General features: G+C 39.8%; 1 protein-coding gene across 1 annotated transcript in view; it reads right to left on the bottom strand.

Moving 5' to 3' along the window:
* Nucleotides 1-18,559, bottom strand: part of LOC103249445 (E3 ubiquitin-protein ligase pellino homolog 2) — a 132,053-nt gene extending 113,494 nt beyond the window's left edge. The window contains exon 1 of the mRNA XM_008048079.1: nucleotides 18,437-18,559. The gene's annotated coding sequence lies outside the window, so the exon portion shown is untranslated. The remainder of the gene's footprint in view (nucleotides 1-18,436) is intronic.
* Nucleotides 18,560-18,919: the final 360 nt, after the last annotated feature.

Genomic DNA, 18,919 nt, shown 5'->3' with positions numbered 1-18,919 from the left:
GGCCACTGCACTCCAGTCTGGGCGACAGAGTGAGACTCCAACTCCAAAAAAAAAAAGAACCAAGTGGTAAAATACTTTCATCCAATTCTCAAACCATTTTAAGACCCCAACCATGAAAAAATTTAACAAAAATAAGAGCCTTGGTGCAAGCTGGCCAAGAAGCATAGAAAGATCCTGTACTGTAGGTCTCAGTATCTATACTGGGAAAAGAGAACAGGAAGAACTAGAATCTTCCTACAGTAACATTCTAGAAAAACGGTATCATAACTGGGAGCAAATTATATACGCCTTAATTTTGACACAAAGGGAAGCTGACTTCCCTTTAAAAATCTCACACTAACTTAAAATCTTTTTCTACACTGAAAATCCCAATTCTTTATCAAAAGTGTGTTTCAAAAGTCGGAAACTTGACAAAATTTTAAAAAATACTTGCCATTTACTTATTTGGAATTAATTTATATGGATTTTTTAACCTATAAGTTGGTTACGTATATCACTTCAGTCTATACGCAACCAACTTATATCATTTAAATCAGAGCTATCACTTCAGTCTATACGCAATGACTTACATCATTTAAATCAGAGCTATTTTGCTGATTTAAATGATGTAAGTCTGCTTTGGTATGTGTAATTATGTACTTAGTTGTCGCTTCTTCTCTTCTTCCTTTCCCACTGTCAGATTTCAGGGAAACTATTTTCCCTTCACAAAATCTCTGCTATTTCTTTTGCATTCCCCTCCCCACCAAGTTGCTTTTTCTTTTATCATGAAATTAGCACCCACTGCCACATTCAGGGCTCAGGCAAAATAAATTAATCCTTGTCAAATCAGATCATGGGTTAAAGTCAGGGAAGAGGTAGCATCAATGGACTAAGGTAACAGAGAAAATCAGCCTTCCTTCCAGCCCACACTCCCATCTGGAAGTTTCTCACTCCCCTCTGACCTGGGGAAATGTCCCTCCCACCCTGGGAAGACAGAAGCTCAGATCATGGGTTAAAGTCAAGGAGGAGGTAGCATCAACGGATTGAGGTAACAGAAAATCAGCCGTCTTTCCAGCCCACACGCCCATTTGGAAGTTTCTCATTCCCCTCTGACCTGGGCAGGGACACAAGGTCTCAAAATGTCCCTCCTACCCTGGGAAGACAGAAGTTCGGAAAACTGGGACCAGCCCTTCTCAATCCAGGTCAATGACAGATTAACCCCACAGAGAGTCAATGTGTAAATCTTTCCCCTCTGTCTCTGTGATTCCTGACTTAAAGCAATGGTGTCTGCCAGGCAGCACAGAATGACTGAAGAAGGAGGAATCTGCTGAAGAGTCAGCTATCCATTCACTCTGCCTGACAGAGAAGACAGCAATGCAACTTTTTAAAATAAAGATTAATTTTCACGTATGATTTCCCCTTAAGTTTCCATTCTATGACATGAAAAAATAAGAAGGAAAGACGTAATATGATACCTAATGGCCCTGTAAGCAGGGATAATAATCGTGGTTAGCATTTATTGAGCATTTACAGCATGCCGGGTGCCACTCTTAAAGCTAAGAACTTTACACGTATTAACTCAGTATTCTAGCCTATGAGTTGAGTAATACTATAACCTCCACTTGAGCAATGAGAAAACTGAGGGTATCCACTTGGTCAAAGAAAAGCTGGGACTTCAATTCTGGGAATCTGACTTCAGAAGCTGTGTGTGCTGTCCATTCTATCTAACCCTCACCAGCAACTCTAAAAAGGTGCTATGCTCAGAGGGCTTGTCTTGGTCACATGGCCCTCAAAGGTTCGTTTGACATCAGACTCCGCCTTCCTCCTGTCTCCTACGTCAGGCTGCCTCCTTATCTCACAAATGTGGAAAGAGCAGAATCTGGCATGCAGGCCCACAGCTATAACACAGATAGATGTCTTCCATAAGAAGAAAACAGCACACCATAAAATTCAAAGTTCAGGGAAAAATTAGAGTTCTTCTCCCAACTATTCAATTTTGCAAAATCACTACTGTTTTAGCAGGCTGACCAGTTTTCCAAGTGAGGATACTTTTTTACTTACACTAAGTTTTAAACTGCTGAAAGTCATAAATGTAAATGTTGGCAGCTATTATTGACTTCTGTTTATTTTAACTTACAAAAACTGCCAGGCACGGTGGCTCATGCCTGTAATCCCAGCACTTTGTGAGGCTGAGGCAGGCACAGTGCTCAAGCCCAGAAGTTCAAGACTAGCCTGGGCAATATGGCAAAACCTCATCTCTACAACAAATCAAAATATTAGCTGGCCGTGGTCATGCGCACCTGTACTACTGAGGATCACATAAGCCCAGAAAGTTGAGGCTGTCATGAGCCATGATGGTCGTGATCATGCCACTGTACTCTAGAGTAAGACCCTGACACAGTAAAAAAAAAAAAAAAAACCAATAGTAATAACAACAATGATTATTATTATTTACAAAAACTTAATTCAAGTTTTAGTCCCATCAAAGCTTTAAAGCATATTAAGTACCAAAATGAATATTCACACAATAGAATATTATTATATAGCAACGAACAAACTATTATTATATCCAATAACAGATATTTCACTCACAAATATAATGCTACATAAAAGAAGTCTGAAACAAAAAAGTCCATTTACATAAAGTACAAAAACTCACATGTATAGTTAGGTTAGGATGGTAGTTATCTGGCTACTGCTTGGGGGTGAGGAAGTAACCGGAAAAGGAAACAAGAAGATCTTTGTGGGTATTGGTAATATTCTATTTCTAGGACTGGGTACTGCATAATTCCATGTGTTCACTTTCTGAAAATGCATCAAGCTCTATACTCATGATTTGTGAAGAAAATTTTCTTAAACTAAGAAATACTAGATAAGATCTGTTTACCAGAATTCTCATTCTTCCACATTTTACGATAACCAGATTTAACATTAGTTCTATCTAGTTTATAAGACTTAATTATCAATGCTATTTAGATGGTTTTTAAAAATGAAATTGTTAGATTTATGGTACTAGCTTGCAAAGTAAAATAACAACAACGATTTTTTTTTTTTTTTTTTTAGTGCTGGGAGAAATATCACTGATGTTCATGATACAAATGTTCATGACTTCAACCAGGTACTACAGAATGACTTAAAAAATGTTTTAATTATTCATGTGAAAATATAAGTTCATTTCTAAACTGAAAAAAAAAATACAGAACTACTCCTTTGCTCAAAAAACAAGAAACTAAACTAATATCAGCAGTTTAAAGAATGCAAAACCAATTTAGGCCAGATGCATTTTCACATAAAAACACATTATCGAAATGTTCAAAGTATACTCTCTGTACATACACTGTACTTAGAGAAAGTACTCTGTTAAGTACACTCTCCAGTGAGAAAACGGATTTCTCACTGGATGAAGTGGATGGTTTGTGGATTCAAATAATTTAGAAACCATTCACTGTTAAAGCTTCATAGATGTGATGTACAGAAAATGATACATTTAAATTGCAAAGTTTGTAGAGGAAACCTACATTCAAATCATGAGGACGCTGTTTTAATTTTTAATCTACAAGTATACTTTAGCTAAAATTTTTTATACAATCAAATTGCCAATAAGTAGGCATGGATGCTCAGTTTCAAGGCATCCTAGGCCCACTTATAACTTCTTATAAGAGATAACCAATACTGTCCAAAGAAACCATCACAAATAGTAGTTAGCATCAGTCAACTCCTCTCATGTAGTGGGCATATGAAGAGTTCCAAGTGTCTCCCCTCATGAGGCACTAGCTGGAGGCAGACTGTGCTACTATTGGCAAGCATTCACCCTGCAGAAGGATTAAACGTCCCCAGTCTCTGAACTTAGGCAAAGAGCCACAAGGTTTGCTTTAGCCAGTGCCATGAAAGAATGTCACTTCCAGGAAGAAGCCTTTAGGGCTATATTCTCTCTCTTACCTCCCTACAGGGTGTTTAAAATATAAATCAAGATGGGTCCAAACATGGAGGCTCAAAGTACTTTGGGAGGCCAAGGCGGGAGGACTGCTTGAGCCCAAGTGTTCAAGACCAGCCTGGGCAACATAGCAAGACCTTGCCCCTAGAGAAAATTAAAAATTAGTCAGGCATGGTGGTGCACACCTATAGTCCCAGCTATTCGGGATGTTGAGGCAGAAGGATCACTTGAGTCCAGGGCCAAAGCTGCAGTGAGCTATGATTGTGCCACTGCACTCTAGCCTGGGTGATAAAGTAAAACCCTGACTCAAAAAATAAAAAATAAATCAAGATGGAATCTCTATCAGCCTGAGTCCCTGAATTTCCACAGTGAACACAGCCCCTGTGCTAGCCTATGATGGATATAAAACAGAAGTAATAAATACGTTTTTTTGTTATAAACCCACTGAGATTTGAAAGTTGTTTGTTACTACATCATAACTGATCAATGCTGACTGATGTAAATACCTATTTTATTAAGGTGAAAGTGGCCACAGAAACGTTAGGGATTCTGCCCAAGAGCCACAGATAGAAAACAGGGAACTAAACATTCAGAAACCCACACTTTCATTCAAGGTCAGTTTTCATAATTTTTAAAATGTATATATCAACTATTTCTTCTTAAAACTCTCCATGACAAGTATGTGATTCTTGAGATCAAAGGCAAAAAAAGACCAGAGATACACACAAGTTTGGGGGCAAAGCTAGCTATCATGATATTATTTACAATAAAAAAACTTGGAAACAATAGAAAAGTTAAATAAACTTTAATTTTAGTACACCCAATACAGTAACACAAGAAACACTATTCAGTGGTTAAAAATTTTCAATGGTCACTTAATGTTACAGAGAAATGTCACAATATAAGAGATGAAAAAAAGGATATAAGACAATACACATAATAAAATCCCAAGATTCTAGAACTAACCGGAACAGAATTGACCACATGTACCTGATAAATAAACTGATCTGCGCATGTGCCTGTGGGTTTGCAGAACACCAACACATTAGTCACTAACCTATTAGAGCAGCTGGCTGCCCCAAGGCAGGTCGTACTATTTGGTTAGTCACTCAACAAACTGTGCTGGGCAATGGGAGCACGAGATAAGGAGACAAAAGAGATCAAGACAGCACCTGTTCTCAAGGAGCCTGCTGTGCAGCACGACAGGGAAGCCAGCCAGTGCTAAGGTAGTGTTGGAGTCCTGTGGGGACACACAAAAGGTGCTCCAGGAGCTCATCAAGGGGCTTCTGAGGAGGCTGGGAGAAGGGGAAGACATCCTAGGAGGAAACGGCACTTGGACCAAGTTTTAAAGGGTAGTGAGGATGCGGGACGGCATGTGAGGCAGGAGCACACCTTAAGCAATGAGAACTCACCAGCAAGGGTACAGAGGCAAGAGAAAACGTGACTCCCCTGGGGACCACAGAGGAGAAGAGCTGGGCAGTCCTGCAGGCTCACCTGGCAGATGAATAAGAATAAACAGTGAAGCAAGAATGGGTTGCCCATTGGAGAGCTCCTGAACCCATGCGCCACCAGGCCCTGCAGAAGCTCTAACTTAGGCTACCCATTCATGTCTCACCTAAAACATGGATGTGATCAATTAAGATACCACAAGAACTTTAGAAAATGCAGGACACACCCTTATGGAAGTTGGAACTGGCATCCAATTCCTGAGCAAACCCCAAAACGCACAGGCCATAAGAGATAAGATAGAGAAGTGGGACCTCATTAAACTGACAAGCTTCTGCAAAGTCCAAGAAACCATCAAGAGAGCAGGGAGACAGTTCACAAACTGGGAAAAAGTATTTGCCAACCCCATGTCTGACCAAGGTCTAACATCTAGGATCTACAAGGAACTCAAACATGCTGAAAAGAAAAAAACAAACAACCCCATTACAAAGAGCGCAAGAGATATGAACAGACACTTCTCAAAAGAAGACATACAAGCGGCCAACAGATACATGAAGAAATGTTCAACCTCACTAGTCATCAAGGAGATGCAAATTAAAACTACACTGAGATACCACCTAACTCCCGTCAGAATGGCCATCATCAATAACTCAGAAAACAACAGATGCTGGAGAGGATGTGGCGAAAAGGGAATGCTTCTACACTGTTGGTGGGAGTGTAAACTAGTACAGCCTCTGTGGAAATCAGCATGGTGATTCCTAAAAGCTCTAAAAATTGACCTTCCATATGACCCCGTAATCGCCCTTTTGGGAATATATCCTGAAGAATTCAAATCACTCTATAAAAAAGATACCTGCACACGTATGCTTATCACAGCATTGTTCACAATAGCAAGATCACGGAACCAATCATGCTGTCCATCAAAAGAGGGCTGGATTTTTTTAAATGTGGTACATATACACAACGGAATATTATGCAGCCATAAAAAAGAACAAAATCATGAATTTTGCAGCAACCTGGATGGAATTAGAGTTTATAATACTGAGTGATCTCTCACAGAAACAAAGATCTGAGTATCACATGTTCTCACTCATAAGTGGACCTTGAACAACTACTGTAAGACTATAAGAAAAAAACTGACAGTGGCGGGAAACTATGGAGGGAGGGAAGGGAGGTGGAGGTGGGATTAACAGTAGTCACTATCTGTCTGGGGAAAGGGGGACACACCTCATCAGCAAGGGTACCTGCACAATGAATATTTGTATCCCTAACCCTTAAGTGTACCCCACAATTTTAAAATAAAAAATATATATAATTTAAAAAAAAAGATGTTTTAAGTAGGCATCCCTGTGAACCAGTCAGGGATGGTGGGACTTCAAGCAGGCCAAAATACTTTCTCACAAAAGATGAGGCTCATCATGTAAAAGGGCCTTCAGTGTAAAAGGCAAAAGGTATAACAAAACAGGCCACAGCCATTCCAAATCAACCAGTGATACCCCATGACCTGCCTTTGCAGTCTGTGACTTCCTTTCAACTACATAAAATTTATTCTGACATAGCTTCTACTACATGTTGTCATAATTGCCCATGCAACCAAACCGGCTACTTAAAATATGAACCTCTGTCATTTTCCCCTCTGAAGAAAAAGCTCTCTCTACAGGGCATCTGATTCCAGAGTGACCGCTTATCCTAAGAGTGCCGCTAGCCTGTAAGTCTACAAAGCAACTTCTATTTTTACTGGCAAATATCATATTCACTTATTTTAGGGCTATAGCGATCCTGGTTCGGAAAGGAATAGATTCTCCAATTCACACTATAGGGATATGGAAAAATCAAGAGCAGACCCAAGCTTTGGACAGATCCTTCAGAACATTTTCCACCTGTCACCTGTGGCAACAGATCAACATTCTTGGACCCTGGGACACACTCCTGGCTTAGTACTTGAGGCAACTTACCGAGCTTCTCTGAACATTAAGTCCCTCAATTGCAAAATGAGGAGTTGGTCTGAATAAAGTTCCCTCCAACCTCAATGTTCCATGTTTTTAAATAGGAGAGTTACAGCAAAATATTTTCTTCCTCTATGAAAAAGATGGGTTGCAAGTTCCTGAATTAGGGTCATAATTCAAATAAGCTTGAGTAGAAGCATAACTATAAATACAAGCATTCTCTCACACTGACGTGTTAAAAGCTACCCTTTAATAAAATGATGCTCTAGGGACAACGCAAATTAAATGATGTTTTCAACTAATACAAGCATTGAGTCAAAATTATAATTATTGCCTATCAGTAATGCAGATAATTACACTGATAATGAAGTTACTGAGTGCCGGAGTCAAGCTTTCCTGCTCTAATGCTCTAGAGATCTAAAATAATTTTTAAAAGAAACAAAATCTTTCTCTGCCTCTCACTTCTTTGATCCCTTCCTCATCCCTTCATCTCAGCTCAGATTAGGAGCTGCTGAATAATGCAAGATATTTTGTATATAATTTTCCATAAGATACCATGTATAAGTTTTCTCTTGCTGTTATAACAAATTGCCAAAAAATATAGCCCCTGAAAACAACACAAACTTATAACCTTTCAGATCTGCTGGTCAGAAGTCCAGCAGGCTCGGCTGGTGTCTCTGCCTGACTCTCACAAGGCCCACACCAAGGGGCTGGCAGGGCAGCATTCTTCCTGGAGATTTCAAGGAAGAATAATTTTCCAAGGACATGCAGGTCATTGGTGGGACTGGGTTCCACGTGAGTATAGAACTGAAGCTCTTGTTGCCTCGCTGGTCATCTGCCAGGGCTGTCCTCAGTTCTAGAGACCGCCTGTACTCCTTGGCTCACAAGAGCCCTCTCCATCGCCAAAGCCAGAAGGGTCAAGTGGAGGCCCTCGTGAGCTCCAAATCTCTCCTGCCCCTTCTTCAGTCACACCCCTCATGAGGCTCACAAGACCCTTGTGATTACAACAGGACACCCAGACAATCCAGGATAATGTGTCTATTGTGAGTCCCGAGACCTTACTTCATCTGTAAAATTCCTTTTGCCATGTAAGGCAACATAGTCACAGTTTCCAGAGGCACAGGTATCTTGGGGGGGAGGGGATTATTCTGTCAATCCATGGTAAATACAGAATAGAAGAGATAAATGTCTCTTTTGATAGAAAACAATAAATGCTTCTGCCTGCACTACACAACAAAGCAGATATTTATGTTAAAGATCAACACACATACACATACACACACACACACACACACACACACACACACACACACACACAACTAGTTGGTGTTTGAAAAGATGAAACTACAAATGATAGAAGAAAGGTCAGTGAAAACAGAAATGTTAGTGTCAAGCCAGATGAATTGTTGAACCAGAAAAAAATATAATATTCTCAATCAATTCTTCAACTTTCTGGAAGTATTCACAGTGGGCACCGTAAATCACACTTCAAATTTTAATTATAAACATTCTAAAAAATGTCTTAGAACCTACTTTAAAGGCTCTTATACAAATCTGTACAGAGAAATGGTGATAAGTAATTATGCTGCTTCAGATCTTAACCAGCACAAGCAGAACCGCCTAGCTTAAACACAGCTGCAATAATCTCAACATTTACTTAGATGACGTAAAAGAAAATGTATTTAAACAAGAAAGCCTAATGTCTACCTTGTGCATAACAGAAGTGAAAAAACTAAACCAAAAATAAGAAGGGAAAGAAAGGTCACAACATATTATACTTACATTATCTGCAAGGAGAAACCTATCAAAAAACTTTATAAAAACATCAAAGTTTTAGCCAAAACTTACAGAAAGGTATAAACAGATGGTTACGAGCCAAGTCTTGATGCTAAAAACTCACTGTATAGAACAAAAAATAGGACAACCACCTAATCGCAAACATATTTATAAAAATCATTCATGCCAGGATTGATAATATTAACAGTCAGCATTTTAATAAAAATTAAGTATATATGGCTGGACGTGGTGGCTCAAGCCTGTAATTCCAGCACTTTGGGAGCCCGAGGTGAGAGGATTGCCGGAGCCCTGGGGTCCGAGACCAACATGGGCAACTTGGTAAGAGCTCATCTCTACAATAAATCAAAAAGCTAGCCAGGTGTGGTAGCTTGCACCTGTAGTTCCAGCTACTTGGAAGGCTGAGGCAGAAGGATCACCTGAGCCCAGCAGGTCAAGGCTGCGGTGGCTGTGAGCGTGCACTCCAGCATGGGCAACAGAGTGAGACTCCAACTCAAAAAATAATAATAATAAGTATATAAATTTAAAAAATTGAAAATACTCCCATTTATTTTCTAAATAATATGAACTACACATATAAAACTGTACCCCAAGTGATGTAAGTTATAACACCAACCATTTATCAAATCATGCTAATAATTTCCAAGTCATCTGTTAATTGTCAGAAATTACTAATATGATCTTTTATTTGATAAATCTGTCATAAGCTAAGCAATGTTTGAGTGATGACTGATATAAAAAACCAAATTCCTAGCCAGGCTCAGTGGCTCAGCCTGTAATCCCACACTTTGGGAGGCTGAGGTGAGTGGATTACATGAGCCCGCGGGTTCGAGACCCACCTGGGCAACTTGGCAAGACCTCATCTCTACAATAAATCAAAAAATTAGCCAGGCGTGGTAGTGCGCGCCTGTAGTTCCAGCTACTTGGAAGGCTGAGGCGGAAGGATTGCTGGAGCCCAGCAGGTCGAGGCTGTGGTGGCCAGGAGCGGCCACTGCACTCCAGTCTGGGTGACAGAGTGAGACTCCAACTCAAAAAAAAAAGAAAGAAAGAAAGAAAGAAATCAAATTCTTGATACATACAGATTTTCCCATAACATAATATCATTCATGACAAAACTTTCGTTACCTTAAGCTGAACTAATCTCAATTAAATTCACAACTTTTTTCCAGCCCTAATAATATTGAGATTTTTATATTCACTTTTTCTAGTTTCACCTAAGCCATGAAAATTACTTATTGGACTGTGATGTCTAATTATTCAGCTTAATCTTACAAATTTTTGTTCATTTTCAATCTATAGTGCTTTGGAAACAACTGGCCAAGTTCTCGGAATCAACAAATTAAAAGAATGTTATTAAAAGTTCATTGTGTTCTTCAGATCTAGCATCAAAGAAGTGTATTTTCATTTAATTTGCTAGACAATTTTCCTCTTGGAATTAATATTCTGTGTCATTTCAAATTTGTTTCTCTAATAGTCTCTTCTTCTCTATCATGGTTTCCTATATTTGATTTCATATGTTCTATTACCTTTATTGGTCAAATAAACCTGTCAGTCGTAATAACTGAAATTTTTCTTTCTTCTAAAACCATAGAAAAATTTCACACTATTAGAATAAAGCCAAACCACTAAAAAATTTAATTCTCCAAACACCAGCTCACAATTTCCATTAAGTGAACATTTAAGTCTTTGACTACCCAACAAGGTCCAAATACTTATCTCAATTCCTAGTTCTCAGACACATTATTTAATTCTCTGACATTTATTTGATATAAGATAACAAATACAAAATTTTCCAAAATATTGTTCACTGGTTTACTTAGTTTGTCCTTCTACTGTGTTATCCAGAAATAATTAAATGTAAGTGAGATAGCATCAAATGAAAACACCTGGAGCCAGGCTCGGTGGCTCAGCCTGTAATCCCGCACCTTGGGAGGCCGAGGTGTGTGGATTGCCTGAGCCCACGGGTTTGAGACTCGCCTGGGCAACTTGGCAAGACTTCATCTCTACAATAAATCAAAAAATTAGCCAGGCGTGGTAGCGCGCGTCTGTATTTCCAGTTACTTGGAAGGCTGAGGCAGAAGGATCGCCGGAGCCCAGTAGGTCAAGGCTGCGGTGGCCGGGAGTGGCACTCCAGTCTGGGTGACAGAGTGAGACTCCAACTCAAAAAAAAAAACACCTGGAAGTGCATCTAGAACTTCAGCTGAGACAACGTTTTTCTCCCTAGCACTATACTTGTACCATTTTTACAAAATTCATAAGGTTTTCATGTAAATGTGTCTCACTGCAACAATTTTTCTTGAGTATGACAATAAAGTTTTAATATATTTCAGATGTTCCTTCCAGCTCCATGAAGTCAACAAAAACCATCATATAATCTTCAAAGTCTTGAATATTGCATTTTTAAGTAAATTATTAAAATACTGCTATGTGAAATTGTTGGAGCATTTTCAATAATGACTGAAATTTTACTACCCTGATTTATATAAGTTTTTCAAAAAGTGGTTTTTTAAAAAATCTCAGTAGATATATGTTTTGCAGGACCATAAATCTAAACTGACATGATATATTCACATAAAAACAATTTCTGAAGTTTTAATAAATGCTTTATGTCAGAAAATTATTAAACTATATAGTATATTGTACTGATAGTTCACAATTTTTTTCTTTTGTTTTGTCAAAACTCTTTGATAAAATGGTTTTGAAAGTTATTTCATTTTTTTTAAACTGATTCATCTTTATACTTTTTGCTGAAATAATCAATTTGTTTTGCAATCTAGATATGCAAATCATTTATTTTAGGTTTGTATTCTTGCATAGTATCAAAAGATATTCTTGGCTGCATTTTATTAGTCACGTCTTCTTTTCTCTCACATATCCAGAATATTCATGTTTATGATTATCTAAAAAGGAGAAAACATCCATATTTTGTTGCCTCTTCATTTATAATAAAGCACTTCCTTAAGTTAATTCCTGAACTTATAAATATCAAACACCACATACCACTAACCCAAGAAATATAATGTAATAATAGGGAAAGAAACCGAAGACAGACCTATTGAAAACTCAACTGTTTAAAAGGAGGAGCAATTAGAAAGTCTGAGGATAATGATAAGCTGATGATTCTCCTAAAACACAGAAGGTTTCAGCTCCATAGTGAATGTGCAGTAGATGAATACCATTATCTGCCACCAAGACATAGGCTGGGCACACAGACAGCGAGTGCTTCAAAAGTGGACTCCATAACATCTTACACAAATTAGCTTGTGCTAATGACTTTATACTGAGAATTACTATTAGTCTTACCACTTTTTATGGTTACTACTATATTATTCATCAACTGATAAGAACAAGCGTCAACATTTTATCAACTAGTGGAGCCATACCAGAACAGACAGGCTGAAGAGCAGCCTTGGTTGTAGCAACGACGTTAAATGGCCCCAATGTTTCTCTAAACTCTCACTCCAAAACCACTAAGATTTTCCATTCTGAAATAGGCCAACTGGAACAAAGGGATTTTCAGTTATTTTTTTAAAGTAAAAAATATCCAAAAAAGGAGATTTCAATAAAGCATAATCTAAGATGGAAAAACCATGATGAAGAGTTTTCCATAGTAGTGTTGCTAAATTTAAACCATGCTGCTAGCAAAATAGCCCCCACGAGGCACCGACATCAGCACCATCACCACCACCATCACACTATTTACTGGTCTAAGTAACAGCAAAACAGTTGCCACACATCCTAAAAGTGTAAATGAACATACATAGACTGATGTAAACTTTCAGTCATATTACGCCACTCCCTCCCCCGCAGCGTCTCCCCTGGCCAACTCCTCTCTCCCCTTCTGCTCACACCACTTCCTCAGAGGTCCCTTGTTGGGAGCCAACATCTATAGCTACATGGCTGAGGCCTGTAAAGGCCCATCTGGAAGATCGCCTCTGACATAGGATATCAGTTATACCTATGATATTGGCGTGTGATTGGTGACCAGTGTGCATACATGGCAGTAAAACTTATAAGTGAATCTCAGTACACTTGATGGAAGGTGCATGGCGGAATTGTTTCTGTCTTTCTAAGTTTAGCTTCTTTCTAGATATTTTTTTACTTCTATTTCCTGGTAGACTGGGTAGTCCTTGTTCCCGAAAGCTGTTTCCCCTAGGGCTAAGATTAGAAACTAAATTACCATGATAGTTTTGTTGCCCTGCCCCTAGCCAGGTAGAACGTTTTCTTTTGTTTTGTTAATTACCGAAACTCTGTCTGCTTCAGCCCATGGCCGCCATCTTGGAAGCCCTGCATTTCCTTGTTCAAGAGTGTGACAGCTACTATTTGATTTTTAGAGTAGACTTGTTGGGATAAAATATATACATATACACTCATAGCTGCGTAAATCTATGCTTGCTGTTTTGATTCCTTTTGCTACATTATTCAAGTGTAATAGTTACTATATGATTTATAAAAGAATTAACGATAAGGTATTAGCTTAATAGGATATAGCATAGTATTAAAGTCCAATAACTAGATCATATGAAAATTAAAGTTTAGACATATGAAACATGAATTATAGTAAAGTTTTGTAGTTTAAGAATAAGTTTTAACTGAGTTATAAGGCATTATGTTAAATTGTAATAGGTTAATAGTATAGTGTTAAGTTGATAATATTAATTGTTAAAAATATTGGGAATCAGTGAACTTGGATTGAACCTAGAGTTAACTCAGGAAAGTTCTTTGTATTAATCAGGGTATAGAGCAAAGAGTATAATATGAATGATTCGTTGAACATTATGGAAAACACTTTGAACGATTTGTATTGAAATTGTGCACCTGTGACCTTGATGTAAGCACGGCAGGCATCATGGAATTTGAATTGTTTGCTTGGAAATTGCAGATCTCGTGGTGGTCTTGTGATGCATAGTTTGTAAAGCACGAAACTTGTACGCCCCCAGTGAGTGATTATCACATTGCTGGAGGGTATAGAAAATGGTATATAAGTTGGAAAAGGTTGGAATAAAATCGGCTTCGGTCTTGGCCAGGCTGAACCCAGAAGAGCTGCCTCCGAGTAGTTTTCTTCTCTCCGTCTCTGATTCACCGGTGCGGTCCTAACCCTCCCTCTGGTCAGTGCAGGTCACCGACAGTCCCTCCCTGGCCGCCCAGTCTAACCTCTGCACCCCCTTCCTCCTAGCACGTTGCACAATGTGCACTTCTGTGCGTACCCCATGAGTCTATTACTTGCCTACTCACCAGACAATTAGCGCCACACAGATGTGCTTATCATGCCTGGTGATGGAAGGTGCTGGGTAAATATTTGTTGAATAAATGAATGGGTGAATAAATTGCTAAAGGACCTATGCCTATGGAACAGAAAGGCCCAAAGTAAAACACAACTCTTGATTTTTTTTTAAACACGCCATATAATCAGAGAAATACCTGTTGAGTATTATTCCAAGAGCAAATATGTACACAAATAAAGATTACACAACAGTAGCACACGCCTGCCATCTTCATCTGACTCAGGCGGAACACCAGCATGTGTGGAGGACTAAGAGCTCCCGTTTTCCAGCTGCCACTACCAGCAAAGGAGTATCGCTGCTCTGTCCCCAGATTGAGGGAAGAAACAACACAGTCAAAGGAAAAGGTTCAAATACTAACAATGGATAGCCTCCCCCATACCCCTAGGTCTTACCTTCACAACTCCAATCAAAGATAAACCTTTCATTACCAATATGCAGAGTCAAAAATGTCAGGGCAGACAAACCACGGTAGATTCTGGCCTAACAGTTTTTGTCAGGTACCATGACATACACTGGCATTCTGAAGGCACATGGGGTGAGCAATAAGGGAGACACACACACACACACACACTCCATCATGGTATGCAAATGGCCCAGAGTCAGAGGTTCAGGAAGAGGGGTGTCAAAGACCCCAGAGAAAGAATCTGGGGTGGTGTTAGGAAAAAATGGAGCAGATAAGTGGGCCAGCCACCGTAGCAAACAGGGACTGACGAAAGGGCTGCACATCTTCATGAGGAGAGATAAGAAAGAGTTATACACACAAGTAGGACAATCTGGAAATAACAGTCACTTCCAAGTGACAACAGGTTGCAAAGTGTACTCTATCGATGGGAAAGTGAAACAAATGGAAAGAGAGTACTTTGAAGGGCCGGGTGCGGTGGCTCACGTCTTTCATCCCAGCACTTTGGGAGGCCAAGGTGAGAGGACTGCCTGAGCCTGGAGGTTCGAGACCAGCCTGGGCAACTTGGTGAGACCCTGTCTCCACGACAAATCACAAAAACTAGCCAGGCATGGTGGCATGCAGCTGTAGTTCCAGCTACTTGGAAGGCTGAGATGGAAGGATCACCTGAGTCCAACAGGTCGAGGTTGCGGTAGCGGTGAACGTGCCACTGCACTCCATCCTGGGCAACAATGAGACTCCAAGTCATACATATGTATATACATACATACATACATACATACATAAAGTACTTTGAACTGTGGCTACAACAAAGGTCAAGGAGGAGGAGACTGGGCTAGTTACTGAGTCACTCAAGTACGGGAAGGAGTGAACCACAAGTCAGAAAGGTCAACAGAAGCTGGGGAAGAGGTGGCATCAACTGAAAATGTATAAAAGAGGAGACTGAAATGAAGGCAGAATAATGAAATAATTTCCACAAACTGCAAGAGATGGAAGCAAAAATGAAAAGGATGCATTTGTTTAAAATTAGATTCAGTAAAAGCCAGGTTGTGAAAAAGGTTAAATATGTAAGGGGTTTCGTTCCCAACTGGCTGGGACTCAGGGGCAGATGGAGCTAACAGAGCAAACCTAGCAGCAGGAGTGGCGAGCACGGCTGGCTGGGACCAGAGTTTAAGAAAGACAGAGGAATGGGGGGAAAAGATGAGCCGGCACTCGTTTTCTTTAAGACCAGTAGCTGTACTCCCTAGGTACAGGGCCCTCAAGGTACAGGTGTGAAGGCGAGTAAGACCAAGGAGAAGGCAACATGGGTGGCTGATCTGCTTATAATAAATATGCCAGGTCTGTCCATTTCCCTTGGTCACAGTTGAGCGACCCAAAGTAGGCCTGTCAGCGACCCAAAGTAGACCTGTCACATCCTCACTTCTGAAAGTTTAAAACCTTGGAGTCAGGTCCCTTTATAAAACCCTTGAAAGGCTATCCATGGTAACTAACTCCTATTGATACTCCAAAACCCTGATGTTGAGAGCAACTCCTACCCTACTGCATGATAACTTCCCCACTTTTTTTGGGTTTTTTGAATCAGAATAATTTATGTTGCTTAGAACGAAAGTATTTTATCTGATCCAACACAGCATCTGCCCGTAGTCAATTTACTCAGTTTCTAATGAGTCAACTGAGGGAGGCCCTGAATTTATTTTTACCAGATCACAAAATAAAAGGGTCAAGCCTAAAACCCAATCTGCCCTACTCTTAGTACTGTGGATAATATTGTAAACACAGATTTAGCCAGATAACACCAAACATTTAATCATTCAACTAGCCTGAAATAAAAACTTCGATATAAAGGCTAAACACAGAAGGCCAAAATGGGAGGAGATGGTGGTGAGGGAAGAAAGAGGAGGAGCCACTTCTCTCTTGGCAGCTGAGAAGGTTCACGCTACCACAACGCGAAGCCTGAGGAATCAAAGCAAGGTCTCCATGATGTGCAAATGGCAGCCATTGTGCTAACATGAAACCTGCAACTGTTAAAAACCTTAAGGAGAGACAAGAAACGTTAACAACAGGCAACATTATAAAGACCACACCTACAATACCAGAACATTTTTGACACTCATCACATGCTTGAAAACATTTGCTTCAGTAAAACCTTCTTCACCACATACTCTTGGACCCTAAAACATTTCTCATAATTCTTTGACCTCCCAAGGTGTTTTTTGCTATTTTGCCTCCTTCTTTCCTTAGAACCTTTGTAAAGTTGGATTTCCTTTGTTTGCCTTACAAAATGGCCTTTCTTGCTAAAATTTTCAGTTTATTTCTCTTTCTCTAGCTTTGCCTTATCCATTAAATATTAATCTTTCCTGTTTCCTTGGAGCTTGATATGTTCTTACCTACTCATTCCCTCACTAGGATGAGAAGAAACAACAGGAGCTTTTTAAAATGAAAACATTAACAAAGGTCATCTGTGTTGTCAACCCCGAGTGTAAATACTACATGTGCCTCTGTGAAGTCGTTCCTTTTTTTTTTGAAAATGGGTTTTCAGTAAAAATGGGAATCTGGACTCTTAATTTATATCCCAGATGGTCCAAGTTCATGATGATAAACATGCACAACCAGTAGCCCCATTTGAAATACGTCTGGTAAATATAATTACTTTATAGAAACAAAAACTATATTACTCATTCAAGAACTTATTTAAAGAAAAACTGTAATAAATCTAATGTGTAGCCTATAGTAACCAGAATGAAAACTCTGATTTTCCCCTGACACATATCAGAGAATAAGATAATCTTTTAAAAATTTTTCTGATTGAAAATATACTTTATTTAGAAAGTAAATTGGGGGGGTACAGAGAGAGAAGGGGGGGAGGAGGGAAGGAGAGAGAGAGGGAAGGAGAGAGAGAGGGAGGGAGAGGAGATTCACCTCCCCAAGGTTGGGGAGGGGATCAAAGCCAGGAAACACGGTGGTCACAGCTCAAAGAGCCATGTGGACACACCAGAGTTTAACAAAGCAATAGCCTATCTTTTTTTAAAAAGTGGCATTTTAGCTACTTCCAACTTACAAGAAGAAATATGTATACTTGACTTCTTATATCATTTGGCTTTTTGCTTGCCATCTTTCTAATAGTCGCACAAATCCATTTCTATGTACATGTAGTTTATATGAAAGCACCTACGACAGTCAGTTAACAGAAGGAAAATAACAAATCTTCATGAGGCATATACTAAAAGCTAACACAAAGACTCTTTAGGATAAAGAGCACGCTCCCTGTCTCTTTCAACCACAACTCTTCTAAGTCGATAAATGCTAGTTGCCTTGCATCCTAAAGCAGTGATTCACAACAGGGCAGATTTTTGGCCCACCCTTCCCCAGGAAATATTCTACGATGTCTTGGGACATTTTTGGTGGTTAGCAACTGTGGGGAGCAGGAGGGTGGGGAATACTACCGACATCTGGTTGATCAAGGCCAGGGATGCTGCCAAACACCCTACAGTGTATAGATGGCCCCTCAGATGGTCTGAGCTATCCAGCCTCAGATGGTCTGAGAAACTCTAACCTACGTAAAAATAATACTAAAGGAAAGAGAGCAACTGATAAGAGAGAACCGTGAGTCACTGTTTGTTGAGAACCTCCCAGCACTGCCAGAGCCACCTACCTTGGACGCCTGGGGTGTGGATATCACATGGACCGTGCTGGGTTTGACGCCATTGGCCTTGGGCCGCTTGTAGAGAGCAAATCTGCTTTTCCTTCGTCCTCTGTCTCCATTAGGTAAAGCACCATTGTATCTAGAAACAGAGATAAAAGAGTTCACCTATTTGCAGACTGTTTTTAAGTTGTTGTTTTTTTTTTTGAGTTGGAGTCTCACTCTGTCGCCCAGACTGGAGTGCAGTGGCCGCTCCCAGCCACCGCAGCCTCAACCTGCTGGGCTCCGGCGATCCTTCCGCCTCAGCCTTCCGAGTAGCCGGAATTACAGGCGCGCGCTACCACGCCCGGCTGATTTTTTAATTTTATTGTAGAGATGAGGTCTCGCCTGCCCAGGAGGGTCTCGAATCCGCAGGCTTTTTAAAGTTTTAAGCATAAAAGTTAGAGAAAATAAGGGAATAGACAGGAGTGGTCATAAAGAATTGCCCACTAAACA

Source organism: Carlito syrichta, unplaced genomic scaffold (genome assembly GCF_000164805.1).
Source record: "Carlito syrichta isolate Samal-C Ts95f unplaced genomic scaffold, Tarsius_syrichta-2.0.1 Scaffold120494, whole genome shotgun sequence".
Taxonomy (NCBI): Eukaryota; Metazoa; Chordata; class Mammalia; order Primates; family Tarsiidae; genus Carlito; species Carlito syrichta.
This window is presented reverse-complemented; position numbering and strand designations above follow the sequence as displayed.